The 15,812-nt window shown below is 59.5% G+C and overlaps 1 protein-coding gene across 2 annotated transcripts in view; it reads right to left on the bottom strand.

Moving 5' to 3' along the window:
• PRR5 (proline rich 5) overlaps positions 1 to 13,241 on the bottom strand; it is a 48,570-nt gene extending 35,329 nt beyond the window's left edge. Inside the window, exon 1 of one of the 2 annotated variants that reach the window (XM_059187239.1) lies at positions 13,141 to 13,241. The gene's annotated coding sequence lies outside the window, so the exon portion shown is untranslated. Of the gene's footprint in view, positions 1 to 7,422; positions 7,532 to 13,140 lie in introns of those variants that run through there. The other variant, XM_059187240.1, reaches the window with a different exon arrangement.
• Positions 13,242 to 15,812: the final 2,571 nt, after the last annotated feature.

Genomic DNA, 15,812 nt, shown 5'->3' with positions numbered 1-15,812 from the left:
CCCGGACTCCAGAGGTGGCCTGCCATTTCATAAGAAGCCTTGGAGACAGGTGCTTAGCACTCTGGAAAGTTCTCTATAAGAAGCAGTCGTCCATAGGGGGCATTAGGATTCTTCTGCAGTGACCACTCAAAGGCCAAGAGGCTGGACAGTTTTAAGGATGACACAAGCTGAAAGCTCTCTCCTTACGTCCTTCTCCCAGAAATGCTGGATTTAAAAAAATGACACATCTAAACGCATAACTTTCATACGCACTTGTAAGAAGAGGAGGAAGATCGCCAGGGGCCAGAGTGTTAGTACTAGTATTATCATTCAGACTGTTTCATTCCCACACCTAGATGGTATTCAGTATTGATTGAAAGACGCAGTCGTTCAACGTGGAGGGACCTTCTCGGTGCCCTTCTCGGTGCCTTAGGGCATCCAGCCTTCTAGCACTTACGTCCAGCAACCTTATTCTTTGCTGTGCCCATTTTGCAGATGGGGAAACTGAGCAACTCTGTGCTGGCCGAGCTAGGGTGCAAGCCCAGGTGGACTGGCTCCCAGGTCTGTGTGTTTCAGTCTCAGCCGCTCCCCTCACTGTGCTCTAATCAGCGTAACAGTGAAGTCCCAGGAAAAGGCCAGGAGCTAAAAACTGGGGTCTTGAGACAGAGGGTCAAACCAGCAGTCAGGAGGGAAGATGCTGAGCAGGTAGGTGTGAGAGACAACTGAGTCCCTCACACAAAGCCAGGGCTCTCGAGGGGGCCTGTTCCTCTAATAAATGGGTAGCTGAGAAAAAGATCTGCCCCCGGGCCAAGAGAGATGGCCGAGAAACCTGGTGTGTGTCTCCCTGAGCTCCAGGGAGCTGGAAGAGCATGCACGTCTCCTAGAACCTGTGTGGGCATCTGCACACATCTGCCCACCATCTGACCAGCCTGGTGATAGCCTCGGGCAGCCCACCCGAGCCATCGGGAAGGTGCCTTGGAGCGTCAGGCCCCCCGAGCCGGGCAGGTGTCTACAGATAACCCCTGGCTGGAAGGAAACTCAATCCCAAGGATGCAGCGCCCAAGGCAACCGGCCACCAGTGGGAAGGAGGCACAAGCCACAACTGTCAGAACAAAACCCCCGAGGGCTTGAGCCAAGAAACCATTCAAAAGAGACCCCAAAGTGAATTTGCTTAACACTGTCAAAGGCGTACCAGAGAACAAGAACGCACGATGTTATAAAAACCAGCTCCCTACTGGGAAGCCAGCGTCCTGGGCATGCGGACGGGGCTCACTGGTCCCAGTTTCCTGGGCACCTGGATAGGTGTGTGCGAGGGGACAGATCTGGAGGAGGGAAAAGGTTATTTCTGTCCTTAAATACACATGGTTCTCTCTCTAACAGATGAAGGTGAAATCCTTGTGGAGCCTGAAGATGACCCAGGACCCTTCAGTCCTCTCGAGGTTATGGGACTTCACTGGGCCCTTCTCACAGACCCCTTGAGGATGCCCCCCTCTCTCTCCCCTGTCATTAGGGCAGCCTGGGGACCCTGTTCCAGACACCAGGTCCTTGGATCAAGCCAGACCACGGGAATATCAAGGACTCGGGTCAGCCCATCGCACGGGACCCCTCGGGTCTCATTACCAGGAAAACCTGTGCTCTCTTCTGAAGGGCATTCAACTCTCGGGCTTGATCCTTCCTCTTTGCTCTGGTCGCTAGGAAGCGCAGAGTCAAAAATCAGTCCCTATCTCACAGGTGTGCTGGAACCTCCTGGCTGGCTTTATTTATTTGTTTTGTCATTCCAGGTACATCTTGATAACGCTTATAGTAACAACACAGCCACAGGTATGACTTTAGGGACATTTTTCTAATAGCCAAGCACAGGCCAGGGAAAAGCAGCAGATGCTGAGGTCCTACTGGGCGCTGGGAACCCACTTCTCTCCCTCGCGGGGCTGCCTTACCGGTCAGAATGCCCGCTCTGTTTCACAACGAGGAGGCTGCCGTTCAGAGGACACTGGCTGGCCCTGGGTGCACAGCAGGTAAGGGAAGGGCTGAGATCTGAGCCCAGCTCTGAGCCGGAGGCCACCACCGCAGAGTCATCAGTCATCGTGAGCACCTCCTGGTGAGCCACGGGTGGGCAGAGCCACAGGAGGCAGTGGGTGGAGGACAGAGATTGCCTTGGGGAGTCCTGAAGAGCCCTCAGCAGCTGTGCTATTTTAAACAGGCCTGGAAAGATGACCTCTCTCTGCAGGGCCCGGTGGGCCGCACCCTCAGCAGGGGCAGGTCTTGTGCTCGGCAACTCCACAGGATGTAATCTCCCAGCAGCCCACTGGGAGGGGCTCTGGAGCCGTAAACACAAGGCCACACAGGCAGTCGGGAGGTGGCCCTCCGGTCTTCCTGCCGTGCTCTTCACCCACAGCGCCTGCCGTCCCAGACCTGCCCAGTGCGAGGCCGTAGCTGGAACTTGGACAGACAGGGCCTTCCTCCAGGATTGGCCCCTGTGTCTCCAGAGCCCCAAGAGCTGGGCTTGGAGTGAAGCCAGGTGAGGGTGAGAGGTATTCCATGAGGGGACCAGACCTATAGGGCATGTGAAGGACAAGAGCCCCACCAGGTAGGGGATGTGGAGCGTGGGGGGAGAGTGTGTGCCATGCTGCCGGGGTGTGTGAAGGTTCTAGAAAGGCCACTGCCTGGGGTTCAGACCTCTCATGTCCATGGGCTAGCTCCAGTCCCTTTCTCTTCCTGCACTGCAAACCCTGCCGGCCCCTAGGTTCTGTCGGCTTCAGTTTCCCACCAGGTTCCACCACTACCAGCATGAGGACTTCTCATGTCACGTGGGGATGATGACAGGACCTCACGGGGCCATGGTGATGGTGGAAGGGGCCATGTATGTGAAATGAGGCACGGAGGCCATTGCGTTTGGTCAGCCAACTCCTGTTCATCCTGCAAAACCCTGCCCAGGGTCACCTCACCCAACAACGTGGAGCCCCCTTCCACTGGGCTGCCAAGATGAGGCTGGACCCATAGCTCCGGCTCTGTGAGCACTTGGGGGTGGGGGGAAGTCACATGAGGCTCAATTAGCTGAAAAGCCCTGGGGCCTGTCCCCAGCCCTCCTTGACCTGCATCCATTTGGGAAACCCTTGCCTGCGGGCAAGGTCAGCCGGCTGGGCTCAGATCCGGGCTCTCTGGGCGCCCCAAGAGCATGATGCAGTCACCCCAGGCTTGGTCCCTACTGCTCATCCGCTGAGTCCTTTGAGCCAGAAAGCTAGATTCTGACCTGTAGGCGGACGCAGCGTCCCGCCACCTGCTCTCCCTCAGCTCTTCTCTGGGTCCTGGGTGCGGGAGGACAGCCTTGCCCAGACACCTGGCCTGGCCCCCCAGGGGCTCCTTGTGCGGGTCTTCTTGGTAGTTCCTGGTTTGGCTCTTTCCCTGAGGTTCCTAGTGTGGCTGGTGGACAAGGTGGGGATGGATGAGCGCTAGCTCTTCCCTGGGAACCAAGGCGGCGAGGTGCCTTGTAGCACCTGTAAGCTCTACTCCTCCCCTGTGCTGGCTCACCCCGCAGGGATCCGCCCCCCCCCCCCCCCCGGACTGGAGGGCCAGGTGACAGCAAGAGGTCTCTAGGGCTGCGCCACAGGGATGAGACAAAAGGATGAGGCTGTAAGCTCCCAGCCCTCTTGTAGGTAACCCACCAGGCTGTCAGCTCTGGGGATGTGTAAGGGGAGAGGAAGGGGAGCAAGAGCCTCCCTGAGGCTTTCCAGGTGAATGAAAGTGGAGGTCAGCATCCTGGAGAAAGCTGTTGTCCTTGGAGGCCAGGCCCAGTTCATGGCCACATGCTTGCCCTTCACTCTATCTGGTAAGACCTTTCTCTAAGCCTGGCCTGGACAGCCAACTCCTATTCATCCTGCAAAACCCTGCCCAGGGTGACCTAACCCAGCAACGTCTCCTCCATGAGCCCTGGGGCCTCATGTGCATCTGCATTTGGAGGACAGCACTGCCCAGGCTGCTTGGAGGTTGAGAGTGGGACCCCTCACTATTAAGGACATGTTCCAGACTCTTTCCTTGGTCGGCTCCTGCAGTTATAAGTACACCTTAGAATTCACACACAGCATTCTCAGGTGGGCAGGCTGCGAGCCACCCTTCACCGGGGACGCAGAGTTGTGAGGACAGGACCAAAGGCTGCATACACTCCCCTCCCTTTCATTCGGTGAGTATTTCTTGAGAACCTAGCATGTGCCAGGCCCTGAGCTAATTGCTGGGTTTGAATTTGACCTTGGCCAAAGCTTTTACCCTGGGCCAGCCTTGGTTTCTACTTGGGCATCGTAACTGCTCTGGCAGGAAGAGACAATGTTGGGGGGAGGAAGCAGTTCCCATTTACCAACAGGGGCAGAGGCCTGCACTGGGCATGTCTAGAGCTCAGCATCCGAGGCCACACCCAGAGGGACCAGCCCACCCCACCTTGCCTGTGCAGTTGACAACGGGGCTCCTGCCGGAGCAAAGATGGTGAGCCCTGGCTGGGGCCTACGCAGGCCCTTTCCCCCTCCCTCCTGCCTACAGCATCTGCTACCATACATATAGGGGAGAAGCTCGTCTATCTCAGAGACATTCTTAGCAACTACCCCCAGCCGCCCAACATGAGGGCCCATAGTCTCCTGGAGGGTCCTCTTGGCCTTGGAGCCAATAGAACAAGATGGCGGCCCCTGACCTTGACCGTCGGCACAGAGGAGGTCTTTTCCCTTCACTGGCTCCTTCTCTTTACCTTCAGGTAAAGATGAGGGAGGAGCTCACCTGCACTGGGCCAGCCCGCTCTGTGACTCAGTGGGCAGATCTCCGTGGCAGGGGCCTGCTGCTGCCTAGAGCTCTTTCTGGTTGATCTTGGGACATGACATTCATTTCCCATTTCTGGGGGTTCACCTGTCCCCAGGGTGCCTCCTGTGCTGTATCTCGTCCCCTAACCAGGCACCCTGGGTGACGCTCTGACCACAGACGACAGAACAAGTCTCAGGGAGGACTGGAGGTGGTAAGGGTTGTGACGGTGCCCCCTTGCTCTATGATGTCAGCTGCTGAGGCCCTCTCTGCAGATGAGCCAGCGGAAGGCCTGAGGCTCTGTGAAAGGCAGGGCTGCAGGCAAGGCCAGGGGTTCCAAGCTGGGTTCTAGAGACAAAAGGACCTGCACTCGGAAAGTGCAGCTCTGTACCTTACTGTGACTTGGCCTCAGTTTTCCCATTCTGTGAGATGGGGACACAGCAGTGCCTATCTCGTAAGGTCAGGGCAAGGATCTCAGGGGCTCCTTAATGCAAAGAGCCTGCCGCAGGGGCAGGGCGGCGGGTGGAGGGCTCAGGGCTCAGGGGATGCTGTTCCTGCGATGCTCTTGGGGCGGGGCATACGCCCTCTCCCCGCTGCATCACTCAGGATCCCGTCCAGCCCTCTCCTCCAGGGTCTTACCACCCCTGCCTCACCCTCATTCAGGGCTCCAGCCACGCAGCACTCACAGGCCTAGCCCACCTGCTTTCTGAGCAAACCCACCCACCAGCAAGGTCCCAAGCTGATGGCTGGGCTGAGGCCTCCCCTGGGCTGCCCTTTGTGACAAGTCCATGGCACCGTGGGTCTGCGTTCCTTTAGCCTCCCTCATCGGACTATGTCAGGCCAGTCCGATGGAGACTTATGCCCAGCAGGCAGGGATGTGTCTTTGTGGCAACGGCCTCCTAGAGTTTAGCAAATGCCTCTCAACACACGTGCGTGTTACTGAGCGAACGCCCCTGAACGCGCCCTGCCACCTGCTGGCTTCTCTCCAACACGGAGATGCCGGCTGTGCAGGATGGACGCGAGGCCTGACAGATGGGACAAGTTGCTCGGGGTCACATGGCTCCAAGGCCGGGAGGCCAGCCCTCTGGATCCCTGGGTCTCTGCAACAAGCCTCCGCCGGCTGTCTCTCTCATGGCCCCAGAAATCCTTCCTCTCCCACTGAACGTCTGTTGTGTCTGAAGGCCAGGTACACAGAGTCCCTGTCTGCAGAGACTGGTCCAGAAAGGCAGTGGGTTTCCCCAGGGAGCACACCTCCTAGCTTTCCTGTTGTCCTTGACCACCTGTTTCTGAAACCCTGCCACGGTCCTGGGTGTCACTCACTCCCTCACTCACTCGTCCATTCATCAGACGCTCCCGGGGTTCCTCTCTGCGCCAGCCCCAGGCTGAGCCTGGGGACCCAGAGATGGATCAGGCAGAGCCCCACCTTGGAGCCTTTGGAGGGTGAGAGACTGGGAACAGATGAGCATGGGGCACTAAATGCTGCCGCAAATGTAGAAACCAGGATTCCATGGGCTGCCCCATCTTGCCTGGGTGGATGTGGGGCAGCCGAGAAGGCTTCCTGGAGGAGGAGGGCACCTTCCAGCAGGGCCTTGAAGAACCAGGGAAAAGCCCCAGTGAAGCTGAAGAAGGACAGAAGGAGTTCCAGGCAGAGGGACGCCGGGGGGGCTGAGAGGAGGGACGAGTGAAGAGGAAATAGGCAGATGAGATGCCCCCGCGCGTGGGCAGGCAGTGAGGGGCGACGGTGGCTCGATCCAGCATGGGGGTGGGGGTCCTCGGGGGGTGGAGATGACCCCCGGCCACCCACAGGTATCTCATCAGTAGCTTGCATGCGACCGGGCTCCCTCTTACACCTGCGGGTGACAAGGGCGGCTCCAGGACCAGAGCCTGCCTTCAGAACTCCAAGCCCCTTGGGAAAAGCCACTGCCTTAGAGCAGCAGCTCTGCAAAGCCCCTTGGGCCACCAGCTCCGGTTCCTCCCTGGGAGAGCTGACCGCAAAGCTTGCTGGGGCCTCTCGGAAACCAGACCTGGTCCCAAGGCCAGTGAATGCCCAGCAGGCTGGTGTGCAGAGGTGACAGAGAGAAATGACACAAGTGCGATCTTCACTCGGGAAAGAGCAGTTGACCCTCAAGCCACAGCCTGGAGGCCGAGGCTCAAAGGGGTGGGGCAGTCTGCCGGAGCTCCCCCAACATGTAAGCAGGCGGTGAGCGGGCCTGGGCGCTGAACCCAGCCCTGACGGTTCCGTGGGCTCCCCCCACTGTGGCATCAGTGTCCCCCACGGGTCCACGGAGCCTCGCATGGTGGCCCGCGGCCAGTGCACCCAGAAGATATTTTATGAATGAGCGAACAAAAGAATCTGAAACCCCTGCTCTTCCTCCCCACCATGAGGCCGTAGGAAGAAGCCATCTGCTACTGTTTTTTGTTGTTGCTTTTACTCTGAAAATCAAAAGCACAAACCCAAAGTCATAGCTCTGGGTCACATCAGGACGGACAGACAGCCCGGCCCCCGATTCTGGCTAGAGCTGAGTTTGTCCTCCCAGGGACAGGAGTCAGACAGACGAGGGCCAAACCTCCGCTCAGCCACTAGCAGCTGGAGACTTGAAGGGCTGCACCCCTGCTCGGAGCCTTGGTATCCTTCCCCACCCCCAACAGAGATGCAAGAGGTCCTACCTCCTTTGCCGGCTGCTGTGAGGACCAAGGAGGTGGGACCCTGCAGGGGTGAGTGCATGGGGATCCCGGCCTTCAGGCCTCCTCTGCCCGTGACCTTGGCGGCTGGATAAGCTCTGGAGCCCTCAGCACTCACTGTGCTGGGTGCCCTGTGGGCAGCTGAATGGCTTACACATTAGGAGGTGCGCATGCGGCCAAAGGGCAGAGGAGCCAAGGGGGGTGCAGGCAGGGGGCTTGCCGGGCTGCCCTGTGACTCAGCAGGATGCAGGGAGGCCGCAGGTCTAGGGAGGGGAGCTGCCCCTGGCTGCGCCTTGTGCAGGGAAGCCCAGATGTCACTGTTTCAGATAAATATTTTATCACTGCTCACAGAGCCGTCCCCAAGAAGGTGCCTGCCACCTCTGAGCCGGCAGAGCACTCCTTCCTGCCCGGACAGAAGGAAGTGGCTGGGTGGGGTGCAGGGTGGGGTCAGGAGCCCAGACCGCTAGCACGTTACTGTTCCGCTGAGACTTCAGGTCAGCTCGGCTCAGCAAATGCCCCCTGGCCTCACCCACACTCTGCCCTGCCCTGGGCTGTGAGCTGCAGGCTGGGTGCAGGGCTCAGCGCTGCCCCGTGGACAGCTCCTACGGTCCTCTTCACCATGCCTAAAGCACTAGCCCCCTCTGCCCTTTGGCTCAGGCACACGTCCCATCCTGGTGGCCCAATGTCATGCCACCTCCTCCAGGAAGCATTCCTGGCTTTCCTTCTTTTTACTGTGTGACCTTGGGCAGGCCCATGGCGCTATCTAAGACCGTTTCTAAAATGGAGCTAACGACCCCCACTCGTGGGGCACAGGATGAGATTCTGTAAACAAAAGGTCTCCCAGCACTTCGCCCACATGAAGACATTCTCTTTGGAGGGAGCGGGACATCAGGCGTCCGATCAATAAACACTGAGCACGTCGCAGGGTGTGACCCAGGGACGTAGACCGCCTGGCTCCTGTTCACAGGGGTCCATGATTTTCCTAGGGACACGGGACCCAAATAATCCTAATACTAACAGTAAGCGCAGGAGTAGCAACATGACAGTAGTAACAGCTGCCACGTTTCCAGCCCCTGCTGCTGCCAGAAACTTGACATCACACCCCCCTGTTCACACCTCCCAGCAGCCCTGTGCCGCGGGGTTCTTACCCCACTTCGTAACAGAGTGAAAACCATAGCTCCCTACCTCTCCACGGCTGGGCTTCCCAGCACGATCAAAGCTCAGCCTATTCTTCCAGGCGTCCCTTTCCACGCTGAGTCTGCTGGGCCAGGGACCATCACCACCACTTACTCAAGTCCGAGACTAACAGTCCTATGGAACTCATAAGGTAGTGAGCTCCCTGTCACAGGAACTAATCAAGCAGGGGGCATCATGTTTATTATCATCAATATGTGTCCTCAATGGCTGGCTTTCCGCCCATCTTAATCAGACCTAAACACTTACCAGTGGTGTGACCTTGGACAAGAGACTGACCTCTCTGTGCCTTGCCTTCCTCATCTGTACAATGGGGTCATACCATGGCCTTGGAGGGTTACATGAGGTGCATCTCAAGGGCTGCTTATGTGCTGACTATAACTATTCTGTAGCTTTACCTTACCCCTCTCCCCCATGGGAACCAAACACGGTAGAAATTGAAGTTCCCATTTCACAGATTTGAAAACTGAGGCGTGGAGAATGACCTCTCAGACTCAAAGGGTATGTGGCAGAACCAGAACCAGAACGCAGGTCTCCTGGTGCTGAGTGGGGGCCTCCCTCCCGGCCTGGATCCTCCCACCCCCGATCTTTCCTCCTGGGTTCTCCTCTGGGCTCCGGGTACACTGGTGTTGTTGGAGAAACTGCTTGGGGCAACACATAGAAGCTTTTTAACCAGTTCAGCTGATGGCACAGACAGCAAAACCTTAAGAACCTTCCAGAAAACGAGCAAGACTTCTGCTGGGGTCAGAGGAGCCCACTGTGGTGGGTCCTGATGTTGGGGTGTTTTGGTGACATTCTCTGACCTTCAGGCGGGTAGCACAGAGGGGTGGAAAGGGGGCGTGCACACCTGCCAGTCGGCCTAGGTCTGAACCCCAGCCCTGGTCCTTGCTGCCCGGGTCTCCAGGCAAACCACTGGGCCTCTGAATCGGCCACGCTCACCCTCTGGGCTGGCTAGTCCCTGGAGAATCTGCACATGGGACCAGGCACATGGTAGGTGCTCAAGAAACAGCAGCCCCCTTCTTCCCAGGGGTCAGCCCACTCTCTGGAATCCGAACCAAGGAGAGAGCACTACTTCCTGCTGAAATGAGCTGCGATTTTCTTGATAATCTTTTCAGAAGGGGCCCAGCCCCTGCACCCCTACCCCCACTTTTCCCAGGGCGCAGACAGTCGGTGGCCTCACTGTCCTCCCCGGAGGGTACAGATGGGCGCGAGAAGGAGCTGAAGGCTTCCCCAGGCCCGGCCTGGAGTCCTCCCGCCACGCCGGAGGTGCACAAAGACGCTATCGCTGACCCTGATGCTGAGAGTAACTCTGGGCCTAACGCCAGCCTGAGTGGAAGACCACACATCGGAGCACCGTGACGGCGAGAGCCGGTGGCCGGACCGCCACTCTTCCTGTCTTACACAGGGACTGTCCCTCTCAGGGCGTTATGCGGAGCCACCAGGTCCTCACCACGACCCTATGCTCCGAGGGCTTGCCTTTCTCACCGCTTTCCAGATGAAGAAATCGAGGCACACAGAAGTCGAGGGCCTTGCCAGTGTCACACAGCCGGGGACAGGCGGGGCCGGGATTCAGACCCGAGCAGCCCGGCTCGGGAAACCAACCAAGGTTTTGATCATCTCAACAGTTCCGTCCAAGCGACCCAATGCAGATGACACAACTGAAGCTCAGAGAGGTTAGGCAGCTTTCCCACGGCCACACAGCTATTGGACGGAGCTGTCAGGATTTGCAACAGGCGGGCCTGACTCTGGGGTCCCCAGCCCCTGCGGCCCCTCTCTGGGCCTGGCTGGCTCCTCCTCCCCACTGCCTGGAGCCGTGTCCTGGACTTAGGGATTCCCGAGTCACCAGAACTGGGGTCACACACAGACCTCAAAGCCCTCATCCTGCTGGTGCTCCTCCACTGAGATTTGGTTCTGAGACATCTAAGGGGGATGTGGTTAAAAGGCAAAAAGAGGGTTACGGTGTCACCAGGAAGTCACCTTTTTGTGCCACTAAACCCATGTCTTCACAGCAGTCCAAGACTCTAATTTGCTTCTCCAGACTCAGACTCGGGGCGTAGCTGGGTCTTCTTCAACGCGTATCCCGAGGCCACCCAAGGCTTCTGGGTGAGCCTAAAGCAGGACATCCTGACCCCACTGTGTGACCCTGTGCAGCAAGGACCCCACAGTCTGACCCTACAGCTCCCCGTTCAGATGGCATCTGTGGCTTCTCCCTTCTTGCCTCAACCGGGACCCCCCTGCCATCTGCCAGGCCTGGAGAAGGCCAGTGGGAATGAGCGAGGGAATGAATGAAAGAATGAATGGCTTTTCCTGGCCTTCCATGGGTGTCTTGGGAGCCTGCCCTCCTCACAGACGTCCCAGGAGATGATTTTGTTCACGTCCATGAACGCCCAGGACTCAGGGCACCTGAAGAGGTGGGGAGAGGGCCCCGGGCTGGCTCCTTCCTCCTCTTGGCCCCAGCCCCTCCTGGCTCTGCTGGGAGCCGCCTGGGAGACCCGGGTGTCATCTCCCAGTGCCTGTCTTCAGAAAGAGCTGGCGCCAGCATCCCAGCCGATCCCACGGAATGCTGCTCAACCAGCCCCATCCATTTAATCCATCCATTAGAAACAAACAAACAAATCCATCTGCAAACAAATGTTTCTGCACCGACCGCTTTCCCTGACGGGGAGACATTACGTCCACATGAACGCCTCCATCACCAGGTCGTTCAGGTAGCCGCAACACAGACGGTGCCCACCTCTCTCATGGCTCACCCCGGGTTCGCGGGAATGGGGGGCTTGCCAAATGTCAAGCATCCCCTGACTACCTGTAAGGAGTGGGGGATACTAGGATTTCTAGTTTTCAGATGGAAAATACGGAGGCCCCAAGAAGCAGAGTCACTTGGTCAGACCACACGGACAGCCAGCGGTGGCCCTGCGAAGCTGACCGAGGTCTCCCTGACACCAGAGCACCCTCCCGCCCCCATATTTTCAACAAACGGCTCAGAATCCCAGACAATTTGGTAGGAAAGACCCTTGGGAGGCCGTCCCCCGCTGCCAGATGGGGACCTGGGCTCAGGAAGGGGGAGTGGTTTGCCCAGGGGACTGGTGAGACCAAGCCCCTGGGTTGGGCTGCTCTTGGGTCCACCCCACAGCCCACGGGCCAGAAGGAGTATGTGATCTTGTGTTCAGCAGTGTTCATATTTGCACGTGCATGCGGTGGGGGTGGAGGGGGTGAGCTCTAAGATGCGGATTCCCGGTCAGGACGAGAGCCCAGGCACTGGCGTTTTATCAAGCACTGTCATTGAATTGGACAATCTGGTGGTCCTGGACCCCACCTCCTGGAGCCCCTAGCTTACCCCTCCAGGAAGGGTTCTCAGGCTGCACCCGGTGCAGGAGGTCTGCGAGGCCACAGGGAGCCCCACCTCCCCCTCCAGATGCAGTCCAAGGAATGCTGTTTGGAATCCCGGGGAACTCCCGCCCAGCGAGGATGTCGCCAAAAGCATCACTAATCACCTGGACCGCGATGGCCACTCCAGGCAGCTGTGCACTGTGTCACTGGTGCCCTGAGGCACGGATGGGGAAATGGAGGCCGCTCACAGGAAGTGGCTGGGCTGGTCAGGGCCAAGACCACACCCAGTGACCCCCAGGCCAGGGACCCTCCCCGAGCCCAGCACATTTCCCCCTGCTGTGTTTCCACTGGAAACAATCTTAGAAAGCGTCAGGCCCTGCTCCTGTGAACTGGGTCCAGCGCATGGTCTGATCTTGCCAGACCCAGACCCCGACGCACGCAAGTCTGCCCTGCCCGCCACCTCTCAAAGGATGTGAGGGGAGCTCCCCAGTTCCGAGGCCACAGACCCCTCTGTGCTCCAGCCCTGGGGTCTCTGCCCTCAGATGTAACTGCTGCCCCAGACCATGCCCCCCGCCCTCAGGGTTCTGCAGAGCCAGCTCCCCACAGGAAGGTGGCAGGAGGCCCAGGCCAGAGGCCAGAGGGGTGGGGCCCCCGCGCTGAAACCGGACAGGGCTCCGAAAGGAGGTTCTCCCTGCCTTGACCATCTTTGTTTGCTCTGTTAAGGGGGAGCCGTGTAAAGGGAGGGGAGGAGGGGCCATGGGGAGGGGGCAGTGCTGGGGAAGGAAAGCCAGGAGACAAGGCAGGGGGACACCCCGATGGACGCACCGGCAGAGACCCACCCGCAGAGACAGAGCCCAGAAGGAGGCGGGGCGGGGCGGGGCCTTGCGGGGGGGGGTTGCTGGCGAGAAGGAGAGACCCCGAGAGAGGAGCTGGGAAGTCCCGGGGGACTCGTAGTGGGAGAGGCTGGAGCCCCTTGCCCGGGGGACACCCGACCCCTACCCCATTCCATGTCCCCGCAACTCGGCGTGACGCGCGGCGCACACAGACACACACACACACACACACACACACACACGGCGCTCCGGTGCCCCCGGCCCGGCCTCTTCAGGGGCGCGTGCGACCCCCCAGGCCCCCCAGCCCCCTTCCCGCGCGGGGCCTCCGGGGCCCGTCGCCGCCGCTCACCTTGGTCCCCGCGCCACCGCCGCCGCCGCCGCCACCGCGCAGAGCCGGAGCCCGGGCCGGGGGAGGGGGCCGCCGAGGCCCCGCCCCGCCCCGCCCCCGGGGCCCGCGCTGGGGCGCAGGACGCGGATGCGGCCCCGGCCGCCGCCGCCGCCTCCCGGGCTCCGCGGCCGATGCGAGCGAGACCCGCGGAAGGAGGCGACCTGCGGCCGCCGGGGACGGGGCCCGCCCGAGCTGGGAGCTGGGGCCGGGGCGCCCTCCGCGGATCCCGCACCCCGGTGCACTGCGCAGGCTGTAGGCGGTGCCCGCCGGGGATGGGGCGTCCCCGGCCACCCAGTAACCCCCCACCCCCCACCCCGGGCGGCGGTCCTCTAACGCCCACTGAGCGCCCTCTCCTCGAGCCGCGGCCTGTGCGGGGCGCTGCGAGCCGGAAAGGAAGAATCAGACATTCGGATTCAGTCCCTGCCCGGTTGGGCGGGGTGGGGGGGGGGGCTCGGGATGGGCGGCGGGCAGAGGGGGCAGGGATGGAGCCAGCAGACGCTTCCAGCATCTGAATGGCCGGGCCTGGGGTTCTCAAAGTCTGGCCCCACCTGCCTCGTGGGCATCACCCTGAACTTGTCAGCTATGCACTTTCTCAGACCTCATCCCAGACTTACAGACTCTAGGGTTGGGGCCTAGGAACCTGGGTTTTACAAGCTCTCCAGGGGATACCCAGGCCCAGAGAAGTCTGAGAAGTACTGGCCTGGTTGAAATGTCCAGCGCCCCGTATCTTATTCCCCAGACGGAGCACCCCGGCCCCACACCGGAGAGCATAAAGAAGATGTTCTTTTCACCCTTCGTTTAAAAAGGTCCCCCTGTCTCCTTTGTGATGTTGTGTTGGGAAGGGCGGCCGGGGCGAGGGAGGCTCCTGGACTTCTGTGGCAGGATTAACAGGCAGAAAATGTAGAAGGCCCTCAGGAGCAAGGCCGCCTGGCTGGGGCCTTCCCATGGCAGTTACTGGTCCTTCTGTGTGTCACAGTGTAGGGATGGTTTCGAGTTTTGAGGTGCAATTATGCGGGCACTTCTGTCTGCATTCAGGACTTTTCTCTCCCCTGACGGTGCTTGTTTGAAGCCAGGCCACCTGCTCCTGTTCGAATCGCATAGGTCAGGAAGCAGGCCTTCCTGGTGGCGGGAGGCCAGGAGAGGGAGTGTGCTGGTGGGCTTTGCCAGGGTCCAGGGACCAGCACCTTTGCCTGGGGGGCGGGCCAGGGCGTCCAGAGGGTGGAGAGGGCATCTGCACGGAGGGACCAGCTGGAGTGAGCACGGGAGGCGAGCGGGCCCGGGGATGTGCAGCATGTTTGCGCAATCTCAAATAGCTTCCCTTTCTTCTTTCTTCCCTTGTCCTGCTTCCGTTCTCTTCCTAATACTCGGGCTTGGCATTTTATTCTGTGATTGGTCATTTCTTTCGTGTTGGGCTTGTCTTCCAGGATGCAAATTCCCTGAGAGAGGGGCCTTGTCTCCTCTCTTCCCCCAAAGCGACCCCAGCGGTGAGGACAGTGTTTGGTACTTAGAAGGTGCCAACTAGGTGTTTGTAGAAAGAATGGGTGGGGATGGATGGCCCCATAATGAGCACCACTGGTCACTTTTCACTTGTGGCATCCCTGTCCCCACCCCCACCCCCGCCACCGCCACCAGGTCCATCCTCTGGCAGTCTGTGTCCGCCCTGATGGGTGGGATCCTCTCCTGGTTCCTGGCTGGGGCTGAGGAGGGGGGAGAGGCAGAGAGGGTGGGGCGTTTCCTCCCCCTGACCACGGGCCGGGCCGCATCCCCGGCTCTGGCTGGGAGGCCCGCTGCAGCTGTAGGTCCCCTGGCTTCCGTACGAAACACGCTTCCTCGGCTCGTTCTTTCCAGCCCCAGGGATGGTAGCAGCTTCCTGCAATCCCAGCCCCTGGGTGCTTCCTTAACCTGCCCATGCTTCTGTGGACAGTCCTTTTCGTGTGTCCCTTATCTGGACCACATGGGTGACATTACCGTGGTAGGTAGATGCATGTTATTATATATTTGTCCAGACCTTCAGAATGCACACCCAGAGGGACCCTAATGTCAGCTCTGGACTCTGGGTGCTATGTCAACGCAGGTTCACCTGTTGTAAGAGATGTCCCACTCTGATGGGGGATGCTGATGGCGGGGGGGACAGTGCGTGGGGGGTGCAGGGTATAGGAGCTCTCTGTACCTTCCTCTCATTTCGGCTGTGAACCTAAAACGGCTCTAAAAAAATTAAGTTAAAAAAATGCCCAGGACCATGCAGTGAGTAATAGTATTTGAACCCAAGACCTGGCGGTTTGAAGCCTCTCTGTCTGGCTCTTGGGGGGTGTGAGCTCTTCTCCCCTGAGGGGCCCAGGACCGGGGTAAACAGTGACAGTGAAGGTGACACAGGTGGTATACACGGCAGCCGACCCCTGGGAGCCCCTGGAGGGCACATTGGTGGCTGTGTCCCCAGGATGCCCGCCTGCCTTTTTTAGCAACTCGCTGAGAACTTAGTGTCTCCCAGGCCCGGCAGGAAACCCCAGATCGAGCTCTCGTGTGTGTGCTAGAGCGGCTCCGAGGGTCACGTGGGGCGGTGGGAAACCACCAGGAGGCTCAGGTGAGCCCTGTGTCCCCACCGCAGCAGCCGGCTGACCTTCCATTTCCTGCCT

Source organism: Mustela lutreola, chromosome 8, assembly GCF_030435805.1.
Source record: "Mustela lutreola isolate mMusLut2 chromosome 8, mMusLut2.pri, whole genome shotgun sequence".
NCBI classification, from domain to species: domain Eukaryota; kingdom Metazoa; phylum Chordata; class Mammalia; order Carnivora; family Mustelidae; genus Mustela; species Mustela lutreola.
The sequence above is the reverse complement of the archived record's forward strand: the minus strand, read 5'-3'. Positions and strand labels throughout refer to the sequence as shown.